At 37.3% G+C, this 13,548-nt stretch overlaps 1 protein-coding gene across 1 annotated transcript in view; it reads left to right on the top strand.

The window, feature by feature from the left end:
* Positions 1-13,548, top strand: part of adgra1b (adhesion G protein-coupled receptor A1b) — a 253,522-nt gene that overhangs the window by 41,158 nt on the left and 198,816 nt on the right. The window lies entirely within an intron of this gene.

The following is a 13,548-nucleotide window of genomic DNA, read 5'->3' as shown; positions in this document are numbered from 1 at the left end:
TTTACTCCATCACTCCATCACTCCTCCATCACTCCTTTACTCCATCACTTCTCCATCACTCCTTTACTCCATCACTCCTCCATCACCCCTTTACTCCATCACTCCTCCATCACTCCTTTACTCCATCAATCCTCCATCACTCCTTTACTCCATCACTCCTCCATCACTCCTTTACTCCATCACTCCTCCATCCATCAGTCCTCCATCACTCCTCTATCACTCCTCCATCACTCCTTTACTCCATCACTCCTCCATCACTCCTTTACTCCATCAGCCCTCCATCACTCCTTTACTCCATCCCTCCATCACTCCACCATCACTCCTCCATCAATCCTTTACTCCATCACTCCTCCATCACTCATTTACTCCATCACTCCTCCATCACTCCTTTACTCCATCACTCCTCCATCACTCCATCACTCTTCCATCACTCATTTACTCCATCACTCCTCCATCACTCCTTTACTCCATCACTCCTCCATCACTCCATCACTCTATCACTCCTCCATCACTCATTTACTCCATCCCTCCATCACTCCACCATCACTCCTCCATCAATCCTTTACTCCATCACTCCTCCATCACTCCTCCATCACTCCTTTACTCCATCACTCTTCCATCACTCATTTACTCCATCACTCCTCCATCACTCCTTTACTCCATCACTCCTCCATCACTCCATCACTCTTCCATCACTCATTTACTCCATCACTCCTCCATCACTCCTTTACTCCATCACTCCTCCATCACTCCATCACTCCATCAGTCCTCCATCACTCATTTACTCCATCACTCCTTTACTCCATCACTCCTCCATCACTCCTTTCCTCCATCAATCCTCCATCACTCCTTTACTCCATCAGTCCTCCATCACTCCTTTACTCCATCACTCCTCTATCACTCCTTTACTCCATCACTCCTCTATCACTCCTTTACTCCATCACTCCTCTATCACTCCTTTACTCCATCACTCCTCCATCACTCCATCACTCCATCAGTCCTCCATCACTCATTTACTCCATCACTCATTTACTCCATCACTCCTTTACTCCATCACTCCTCCATCACTCCTTTACTCCATCAGTCCTCCATCACTCCTTTACTCCATCACTCCTCTATCAATCCTTTACTCCATCACTCCTCTATCACTCCTTTACTCCATCACTCCTCTATCACTCCTTTACTCATCACTCCTCCATCACTCCTTTACTCCATCACTCCTCCATCACTCCATCACTCCATCAGTCCTCCATCACTCATTTACTCCATCACTCATTTACTCCATCACTCCTTTACTCCATCACTCCTCCATCACTCCTTTACTCCATCAATCCTCCATCACTCCTTTACTCCATCAGTCCTCCATCATTCCTTTACTCCATCACTCCTCTATCACTCCTTTACTCCATCACTCCTCTATCACTCCTTTACTCCATCACTCCTCTATCACTCCTTTACTCCATCAGTCCTCCATCACTCCTTTACTCATCACTCCTCTATCACTCCTTTACTCCATCACTCCTCTATCACTCCTTTACTCCATCAGTCCTCTATCACTCCTTTACTCCATCAGTCCTCCATCACTCCTCTATCACTCCTTTACTCCATCACTCCTCTATCACTCCTTTACTCCATCACTCCTCTATCACTCCTTTACTCCATCAGTCCTCCATCACTCCTCTATCACTCTTTTACTCCATCACTCCTCTATCACTCCTTTACTCCATCACTCCTCTATCACTCCTTTACTCCAGCTCTTATCGTCCGTCCAGATGCGCTGATGTTTGAGTCTCAGCAGAGTGTGTGTGTGTGTGTGTGTGTGTGTGTTTGAGTCTCAGCAGAGTGTGTGTGTGTTTGAGTCTCAGCAGAGTGTGTGTGTGTGTGTGTGTGTGTGTGTGTGTGTGTGTGTGTGTGTGTGTGTGACAGCAGAAATATGAGCTGTATTTATTATCATTCATACTTTATCTGTTAATTGGGTCACTGGCAAAGTGTTAATAACTTAAAAAGACTCAGTTTAATATGTAAAGGTCAGTTTAATCAGAGCTGAGCCGTCAGAGATGCATTTATGGTCAAGTCTCTGAAGTGAATGCAGATTTGATGCTTTACTGCAGAAAGTTCATTTAGTTATAATTATATTGATATTAATAACTCACAAAAATGTGTTTTCTAGTTAGCAGACGCATTATATATTATCATTCTTGCATTCCTTCCATCCGTCATCCGTCCATCCATCCATCCATCATCTATACATACATCATCCATCCATCATCTATACATCCATTATCTATACATCCATCCATCCATCCATCCATCATCTATACATCCATCATCTATACATCCATCATCTATACATCCATCATCTATACATCCATCATCTATACATCCATCCATCCATCCATCATCTATACATCCATCCATCCATCCATCATCTATACATCCATCCATCCATCCATCATCTATACATCCATCATCCATCCATCATCTATACATCCATCATCTATACATCCATCATCTATACATCCATCCATCATCCATCCATCCATCATCTATACATCCATCCATCCATCATCCATCCATCCATCATCCATCCATCCATCCATCCATCCATCCATCCATCCATCCATCCATCCATCCATCCATCCATCCATCCATCATCTATACATCCATCCATCCATCCATCCATCATCTATACATCCATCCATCCATCCATCCATCCATCATCTATACATCCATCCATCATCCATCCATCCAGCATCTATACATCCATCCATCATCCATCCATCCATCCATCCATCATCTATACATCCATCCATCATCCATCCATCCATCCATCCATCCATCCATCATCTATACATCCATCATCCATCCATCCATCATCTATACATCCATCCATCCATCCATCATCTATACATCATCATCCATCCATCCATCCATCCATCCATCCATCCATCCATCCATCATCTATACATACATACATCCATCCATCCATCCATCCATTATCTATACATCCATCCATCCATCCATCATCTATACATCCATCATCCATCCATCATCTATACATCCATCATCCATCCATCATCTATACATCCATCATCCATCCATCATCTATACATCCATCATCTATACATCCATCCATCATCCATCCATCCATCATCTATACATCCATCCATCCATCCATCCATCATCTATACATCATCCATCCATCCATCATCTATACATCCATCCATCCATCCATCCATCATCTATACATCCATCCATCATCCATCATCTATACATCCATCCATCCATCCATCATCTATACATCCATCCATCCATCCATCCATCCATCCATCCATCATCTATACAGCCATCCATCATCCATCCATCCAGCATCTATACATCCATCCATCATCCATCCATCCATCCATCCATCCATCATCTATACATCCATCCATCATCCATCCATCCATCCATCCATCCATCATCTATACATCCATCATCCATCCATCCATCATCTATACATCCATCCATCCATCCATCATCTATACATCATCATCTATCCATCCATCCATCCATCATCTATACATACATCCATCCATCCATCCATCCATCCATTATCTATACATCCATCCATCCATCATCTATACATCCATCATCCATCCATCATCTATACATCCATCCATCCATCCATCATCTATACATCCATCATCCATCCATCATCTATACATCCATCATCTATACATCCATCCATCATCCATCCATCCATCATCTATACATCCATCCATCATCCATCCATCCATCATCCATCCATCCATCCATCCATCCATCCATCCATCCATCCGTCCATCATCTATACATCCATCCATCCATCATCTATACATCCATCCATCCATCCATCATCTATACATCCATCCATCATCCATCCATCCAGCATCTATACATCCATCCATCATCCATCCATCCATCCATCCATCATCTATACATCCATCCATCATCCATCCATCCATCCATCCATCCATCATCTATACATCCATCATCCATCCATCCATCATCTATACATCCATCCATCCATCCATCATCTATACATCATCATCCATCCATCCATCCATCCATCCATCCATCCATCCATCATCTATACATCCATCCATCCATCCATCCATCCATTATCTATACATCCATCCATCCATCCATCATCTATACATCCATCATCCATCCATCATCTATACATCATCATCCATCCATCCATCCATCCATCATCTATACATCCATCCATCCATCCATCATCTATACATCATCATCCATCCATCCATCCATCCATCATCTATACATCATCATCCATCCATCATCTATACATCATCATCCATCCATCATCTATACATCATCATCCATCCATCCATCATTTATACATCATCATCCATCCATCCATCATCTATACATCATCATCCATCCATCCATCATCTATACATCATCATCCATCCACCCATCCATCATCTATGCATCCATCATCTATACATCCATCATCCATCTATCATCTATACATCCATCATCCACACATCCATCCATCCATCATCTATACATCCATCATCTATACATCCATCATCCATCCATCCATCCATCATCTATACATCCATCATCTATACATCCATCATCCATCTATCCATCCATCATCTATACATCCATCATCTATACATCCATCATCCATCCATCCATCCATCATCTATACATCCATCATCTATACATCCATCATCCATCCATCCATCCATCATCTATACATCCATCATCTATACATCCATCATCCATCCATCCATCCATCATCTATACATCCATCATCTATACATCCATCATCCATCTATCATCTATACATCCATCATCCACACATCCATCCATCCATCATCTATACATCCATCATCCATCTATCATCTATACATCCATCATCCACACATCCATCCATCCATCATCTATACATCCATCATCTATACATCCATCATCTATACATCCATCATCCATCCTTCCATCCATCCATCATCCATACATCCATCATCCATCCAACCATCATCTATACATCCATCATCCATACATCCATCATCCATCCAACCATCATCTATACATCCATCATCCATACATACATCCATCATCCATCCATCCATGCATTATCTATACATCCATCATCTATACATCCATCCATCATCTATACATCCATCATCTATACATCCATCATCTATACATCCATCATCTATACATCCATCATCTATACATCCATCATCTATACATCCATCATCCATACATCCATCATCCATCCAACCATCATCTATACATCCATCATCCATACATCCATCATCCATCCATCCAACCATCATCTATACATCCATCATCCATACATACATCCATCATCCATCCATCCATGCATTATCTATACATCCATCATCTATACATCCATCCATCATCTATACATCCATCATCTATACATCCATCATCTATACATCCATCATCTATACATCCATCATCTATACATCCATCATCCATACATACATCCATCATCTATACATCCATGCATTATCTATACATCCATCATCTATACATCCATCCATCCATCCATCCATCCATCATCTATACATCCATCATCCATCCATCTATACATCCATCCATCATCTATACATCCATCCATCTATCCATCCATCATCTATACATCCATCATCTATACATCCATCATCTATACATCCATCATCCATGATCTATCCAGCCATCTTTAGTTCTCCATCCATCCATCATCTATACATCCATCCATCATCTCTACATTTATGTCTCCATCTTCCTGTCGTGTTCATTGAGTGAGTGGTGCAGTAGCAGGTTTGGGCCTGAGAGAGGGTGATGGAGTTAATCAGAGGTCATCAGTCCACCATAAATCTGGCTCCTCCACTCCAGCAGTTCCACTGGGAGCTCTTTATAACGGCTGAGGCTATTATTGAAGGAAACTTCGACAGGAAGTGGACTGTCAGACAGTGATGATGTCACAGCGGACGCATAGGTGACCTCTTTACACCAGCTTGGTTTCCTGTCCAACTCAAAACATCAGCTACAATTGTAGACATTGTTGTTGTTGTGTGTGTGTGTGTGTGTGTGTGTGTGTGTGTCTCTGAATAGCATCATAAAAATAACGTAAAAATGTTGGGTTGGGTATGATTTTTTAATGTTTTTGATAAAAAGTCTCTTCTGCTCATCAAGGCTACATTTATTTGATCAAAAATACAATACAAATTATGTTCAAATATAGTATAAATAGCGTTCACATTTTGGGGTCGGTATGATTTTTTAATGTTTTTGATAAAATTCTCTTATGCTCATCAAGGCTGTATTTTTTTATTAAAATACAGTAAAAATTATATTCAAATACAGAAAAAATTGTGTTCAAATTTTGGGGTCAGTATGATTTTGAAAAATGTTTTTGATAAAGTTCTCTTCTGCTCATCAAGGCTACATTCATTTGATCAAAAAACAGTAAACATTTTTGTTCAAAATACATTAAAAATAGCGTTCAAATTTTGGGGTCGGTATGAATTTATGATGTTTTTGATAAAAGTCTCTTCTGCTCACTAAGGCTACATTTATTTGATCAAAAATACAGTAAAAAATGATGTTCAAATACAAGAAAAATAGCGTCAAAATTTTGGGGTCGGTATGATTTTTTTATGTTTTTGATAAAAGTCTCTTCTGCTCATTAAAGCTGTATTTATTTGATCAAAATACAAAAAAAAATTGTGTTCAAAATACAGTAAAAATTATGTTCAAATACAGAATTTTTTTTGTTCAAATACAGTAAAAATAACGTTAACATTTTGGGGTCGGTATGATTTTTTATGTTTTTGATAAAAGTCTCTTTTGCTTATCAAGGCTACATTAATTTGATCAAAATACAGTCAATTTTTTTTTCAAAATACAGTAAAAATAGCGTACAAATTTTGGGGTCGGTATGATTTTTTATGTTTTTGATAAAAGTCTCTTCTGCTCATTAAAGCTGTATTTATTTGATCAAAATACAAAAAAAAATTTGTTCAAAATACAGTAAAAATTATGTTCAAATACATAATTTTTTTTGTTCAAATACAGTAAAAATAACGTTAACATTTTGGGGTCGGTATGATTTATGTTTTTGATAAAAGTCTCTTTTGCTTATCAAGTCTACATTAATTTGATCAAAATCTAGTCAATTTTTTTTTTCAAAATACAGTAAAAATAGCGTACAAATTTTGGGGTCGGTATGATTTTTTATGTTTTTGATAAAAGTCTCTTCTGCTCATTAAAGCTGTATTTATTTGATCAAAATACAAAAAGAAATTGTGTTCAAAATACAGTAAAAATTATGTTCAAATACAGAATTTTTTTTTGTTCAAATACAGTAAAAATAACGTTAACATTTTGGGGTCGGTATGCTTTTTTAATGTTTTTGATAAAATGATCTTCTGCTCATCAAGGCTGTATTTATTTGATTAAAAATACAGTAAAAAAATGTTTTCAAAATACAGTAAAAATAGCGTTCAAATTTTGGGGTGGGAATGATTTTTAAATGTTTTTGATAAAAGTCTTTTCTTTATGATTATTAAAAGTGTTTAAAACAGTTGTGCTGCTTCATATTTTACCCTTTAAATGTTTGCTGTCAAAGTTTAAGCAATTTAAGAACAACATCACATTGGTCATCAATTTATGATGATTATGAGATAAAAATATTTTTAAATCAGCCCATTATGAGAAAATTTTATCATAATTTTGCCATCTTAAAAACTGTTCGAAACCATTTGCTCATTTTTGTAACAAATTTTTGTCCAGCTCAGAATCACTGAAGGGGCCAATCAGAGTTGAGCTGGCTCCTGTGGCCCCGCCCCTTTGTGATCTGTGTGTTTGAATGCGTCCGCCGCTTCTCTCTGTGTGTTTAATAATGTTGCGATGTGACACTTCACAGAAGCTCATTTCGACATCTAGTGTTGCTCAGCATGCCGCGGTGTATCCGTGAGAAATCCTGCCATTAAACGCCGCTGGATCTCACTAATGAGAGACGATCAGCTCTGCTCTCTGTCAAGCGTCTGATGTGTGTTATTCTGCTTAATCCACTCGTGCGCTCCATTAGTTGTGTTGAAGAAACACTCGTTCCCTCACTCGCTTCTGAAGGGCCTTCATGTGTTAGGATGTAATGTTCATGATAATGTTCATGATAATGATCAGTGTCGTTTATCAGGAGCACAAGGAGTCCGTGTAGACTTGAGGTCTGCAAACATATTTAAAAATAAAGACACATTTAACTGAGAAGGAACATGTCTTTAATTAAGAAGAAAAAAAATTAAGTGACTTTATGCATACGTTTTTTTGTCATTTTATTAATTTATTTTTTAACGATTTTCTTATTTAGTATTTTTTTTTCATTACAAACATCTTAAAACTACTGAATAAATATGCATATAATTGAGAAGCAGAATATTCATATTATTTAAGATATTAATTATTGCCCCTTCTCCAAAAAAAGAGTGACTTTATTCTTCAAACAATTTATCTTTTAAAAAGAAAATAATCTAATATTTTTTTTATTTAATGATTTTCTTATTTAGTTTATTTTTATTTTGTTTTCCATTAAAAATATATAAAAAATATTGAATAAATATGCATATAATTGATAAGCAAAATTACTTAAACTTTATGACTTTATGCTTAAAACTATTGAATTTTCTTTCATTTTTCATGTTATTTATTTTTTACTTATTTATTTTTTACTTAATTAATTTTCCTATTTAGTAGTTTTGTTTTGTTATCTATTAAAAAAAAAAAAAAAAAAAATATATATATATATATATATATATATATATATATATATATATATGAGAGAGAGAGAGAGAGAGAGAGAGAGAGAGAGAGAGAATAAATATGCATATAATTGAGAAACAAACTTACTTAAGATATCAATACTTGCTTTCTCTAAAAAAAATTAATTAAGCAACTTTATGCTTAAAACAATTGGTCATTTTTGTATTTATTTGATTTATATGATTTAATGATTTAGTATTTTTCTTTTTTTATTACAAATATCTCAAATGTATTGAATAAATATGCATATAATTGAGAAGCAAAATTACTTAAGATATGAATTATTAAAATAAAGTGACTTTATGCTGAAAACAATTTATATATTTTCTTTTTTAATTAATTATTTTTACTTTTTAAATGATTTTGTTTTGTTATCTATTAGAAAATCAACAAAAATCAATATTTTTAAAAATAAATATGCATATAACTGAGAAGCAAACTTACTTAAGATATTAATTCTTTCTTCCCCCAAAACATTTAAATGTATTTTTTAATGATTTCATTATTTAGTATTTTTGTTTTGTTTTTATTACAAATATCTAAAAAAGTATTTAATAAATATGCATATAATTAAGAAGCTAAATTACTTAATATATACATTTATATTAAATTAAATGACTTATTCTTTAAAAAAAATTTAAATGTATTTTCTTTCATTATTTAGTGTTTTTGTTTTGTTTTCCATTACAAATATCAAAAAAAATTTCATGTCATTTATTTATTTTTTACTTTTTTTATGATTTCCTTATTCAGTATTTTTTTCATTACAAATATCTAAAAATATTAAATAAATATGCATAGAATATTTAGCATTTAATATTTATTAAATTAAGTGACTTTATGCTTAAAACAATTGATCATTTAGAAAAATAATATTCATTATTTAGTATTTTTGTTTAGTTTTTTATTACAATTATCTAATTGAATAAATATGCATATAATTGAGAAGCAAAAAATGCTTAAAAGTTAAAAGTTTATGCTTAAAACATGAAAAAGTCTGTGAGGTCAGATTAGAAACATCTCTCAGTTGCATATGTCCCATGATTCATGGCACGTTTAAGACTATGAAGTATTGCGTATGACTTTTGAACGATGGCAAACTCTTTTCCTCTAAGCTCTGGAAACAAGTGGGATGAGCGGGAGAGTGTAATGGCGCTGAACAGAAGTGTTCCGGAAGTTCCCGTTTCACTGGAGTCACACACCATTTGAGTCGGACAGAAGCCATTTATCAGCAGTAATGACCGTCACACTTGAGCGTTAAATATTTCACATTAACCATTTAATCAATCCAGGAGCGCTGAGAGCTGATTTATAACCACATGACGGATCTGAGGTGTGTGTGGAGGGGTTTGTTCTTCAGAAGCTACTAAAACATTCACTTGTGGCTTCGCAAATACCCAAACGGACACCAGAACGCCTCCGATCTTCCAAGAAAGACGGATAGTGTGTGTGTGTGTGTGTGTGTGTGTGTGTGTGTAGTGTGTGTGTGTGTGTGTGTCGGACTCCTATCACTCCCCTCAGACACAGGAAACACTGCGACACAATTTCAGGAAGTTAGTTTTGGCCTCAGAGGAAAGCCAGGAGTCATATCATCATGTATTTTTAGTGCAGACGGTCCTCAGAGCTGAACACACACACACACACGTGTGATGAGTTTCTGTGTGGAGAGAAGTTCTGTGTGGAACCTTAAATGGTTCCGTCAGGCGCTTCTTATATGGAACCTTCCATCATGGGTTCCTTCTATGGACTTCATTCTGGCCCGAGCACTGATGGTGTGAGGACTCTATTGTAATCGCTCAGTCTATTAGTGGTGCTTGCCTATAAAGGCGAACCACCCTGAATACCCTAGCAACACCATAGCAACCACCCTGAATACCCTAGCAAAAACCTAGTAACGCCCTAGCAACCACCCAGAATACCGTAGCAACCGCCTAGCAACCCCCCAGAATACCTTAGCAACCGCATAGCAACACCCTAGCAACCACCCAGAACACCTTAGCAACAGCCTACACTCTAAAAAATGCTGGGTTAAAAATAACCCAAGTTGGGTTGAAAATGGACTAACCCAGCAATTGGATTGTTTTAACCCAGAGTTTGGATTAAAACAACCCAATTGCTGGGTTAGTCCATTTTCAACCCAACTTGTGTTATTTTTAATTCCAGCATTTTTTAGAGTGTAGCAACCCCCTAGCAACCACCCAGAATACCCTAGCAAACGCCTTGCCATACCATAGCAACCACCCAAAACACCCTAGCAACGTCCTAGCAACAACCCAGAATACTCTAGCAACCGCCTAGCAACACCATAGCAACCACCCACAACACCATAGCAATGCCCTAGCAACCACCCAGAACACCCTAGCAACCACCCAGAATACCTTAGCAAACGCCTAGCAACCACCCAGAATACCTTAGCAACTGCCTAGCAACACCCTAGCAACCACCCAGAACACCTTAGCAACCGCCTACAATCTAAAAAATGCTGGGTTAAAAATAACCAAAGTTGGGTTTAAAGTGGACTAACCCAGCAATTGGGTTGTTTTAACCCAGAGGTTGGATTAAATGTTTGCTTAAAACAACCCAATTGCTGGGTTAGTCCATTTTCAACCCAACTTTTGCTTATTTTTAACCCAGCATTTTTTAGAGTGTAGCAACGCCCTAGCAACCACCCAGAATACCCTAGCAAACGCCTAGCCATACCTTAGCAACCACCCAAAACACCCTAGCAACGTCCTAACAACAACCCAGAATACTCTAGCAACCGCCTAGCAACACCATAGCAACCACCCAGAACACCATAGCAATGCCCTAGCAACCACCCAGAACACCCTAGCAACCACCCAGAATACCTTAGCAAACGCCTAGCAACCACCCAGAATACCTTAGCAACCGCCTAGCAACACCCTAGCAACAACCCAGAACACCTTAGCAACCGCCTACACTCTAAAAAATGCTGGGTTAAAAATAACCCAAGTTGGGTTGAAAATGGACTAACCCAGCAATTGGGTTGTCCTAGCAACAACCCAGAATACCCTAGCAACCGCCTAGTAACACCATATCAACCACCCAGAACACCATAGCAATGCCCTAGCAACCACCCAGAATACCTTAGCAACCGCCTAGCAACCATCTAGCAACCACCCAGAATACCATGGCAACCGCCTAGCAACACCCCAGCAACCACCAGAACACCTTAGCAACCGCCTAGCAACGCCCTAGCAACCACCCAGAATACCCTAGCAAACGCCTAGTTATACCTTAGCAACCACCCAGAATACCTTAGCAACCACCCAGAATACAATATGAAATCCAAAATGAGCCAATATTTGGCATGACATTTCAAAATGTCTCACTTTCAACATTTGATATGTTATCTATATTCTATTGTAAATAAAATATAAGTTTATGAGATTTGTAAATTATTGCATTCCTTTTTTATTCACAATTTGTACAGTGTTCCAACTTTTTTGGAATGGGGTTTGTACATGACAATATTCAGTTATAGTCAAAGCGCCACCTGCTGGCAGAAGTAAGTGTGGCACATAGAAGTGATTTTGCCACATTTCTATATTTACCCGCTTAAATGCATGTCGCCCACCATTCGCTGTTTTCCTGAGGCCACTGGGGGGCGGTGCATGTGCGAGGGCCCTTTCATCGCTGCTTGCAGCTTTAATTGTTATTATATTTTATGAATTGAGCAGCCAGAGTTCTCCCGTCCAGCAGGCGCTCTGCTCACATAACTCATGATCTTCACTGTGGCATCACGTATTCACGACATTACTTCTAACATTTAAGGCATTAAATGCTCTTGCACCTCCATATCTGTCTGACCTACTCTCCCTCAGATCATCTGAGCTTGGTCTTACATTATGGAATTCGCTTCCCCTGCCATTATGTAATATATAATCTCTGTCTTCCTTCAAGACTCAGCTAAAGACGCGTCTATTTAATATGTATTTTGAATAATGTGGCTATAAAGCCTGTGCTTGTTTTGTGTATGTGGGTGTGTAAATGTATTGTAGAGCACTATGTAAAGCGGCCTTGAGCTATGGAAAGGCGCTACATAAATAAAACTTCTTCTTCTTTGTAAAACATACTTATTAACATGTTTATTTCATAAACTGAAATAACCCATCCAACATGAAAGTAATAATTTAAGACATTTCTCCTTATATATATACTTTTTTGGCAAGAGTAACATTGAGTCAGAACCCTAGAGTTCTAAATAGAGTTCCATTTAATTTTTTTCCTACTTTTTTTAAAAGGATTTTTTTCATACATTTTTGTTCCCCATTTTCTTTTTAAATTTGTTGTATATTTTTAAAAACGTAGTTGCAAGAATATATGTATTTACAAACACACACACACACACACACACACACACACACACACACACACACACACACACACACACACACACACACACACACACACACACACACACACACACACACACACACACACACACACACACACACACACACACACACACACACACACACACACACACACACACACACACACACACACACACAGTATTTATTATTTTATCTTATTTATTTATTTGATGTATTTATATTTTCTTACACACACCATTCAAATTTTTGGGGTAATATTATGCAATATTCCTCCAGTGTAAATCATCTGTTCTCTATGTGAATATATAGAAAAATATATTTTATTCCTGTGATCAAAGCTGAATTATTTGATCAAACATACAGT

The sequence above is a fragment of the Gobio gobio genome, assembly GCF_949357685.1.
Source record: "Gobio gobio genome assembly, chromosome: 18".
Classification (NCBI taxonomy): Eukaryota; Metazoa; Chordata; class Actinopteri; order Cypriniformes; family Gobionidae; genus Gobio; species Gobio gobio.
Note: the sequence above shows the minus strand (reverse complement) of the source record. Positions and strands in the feature narration are given on the sequence as shown.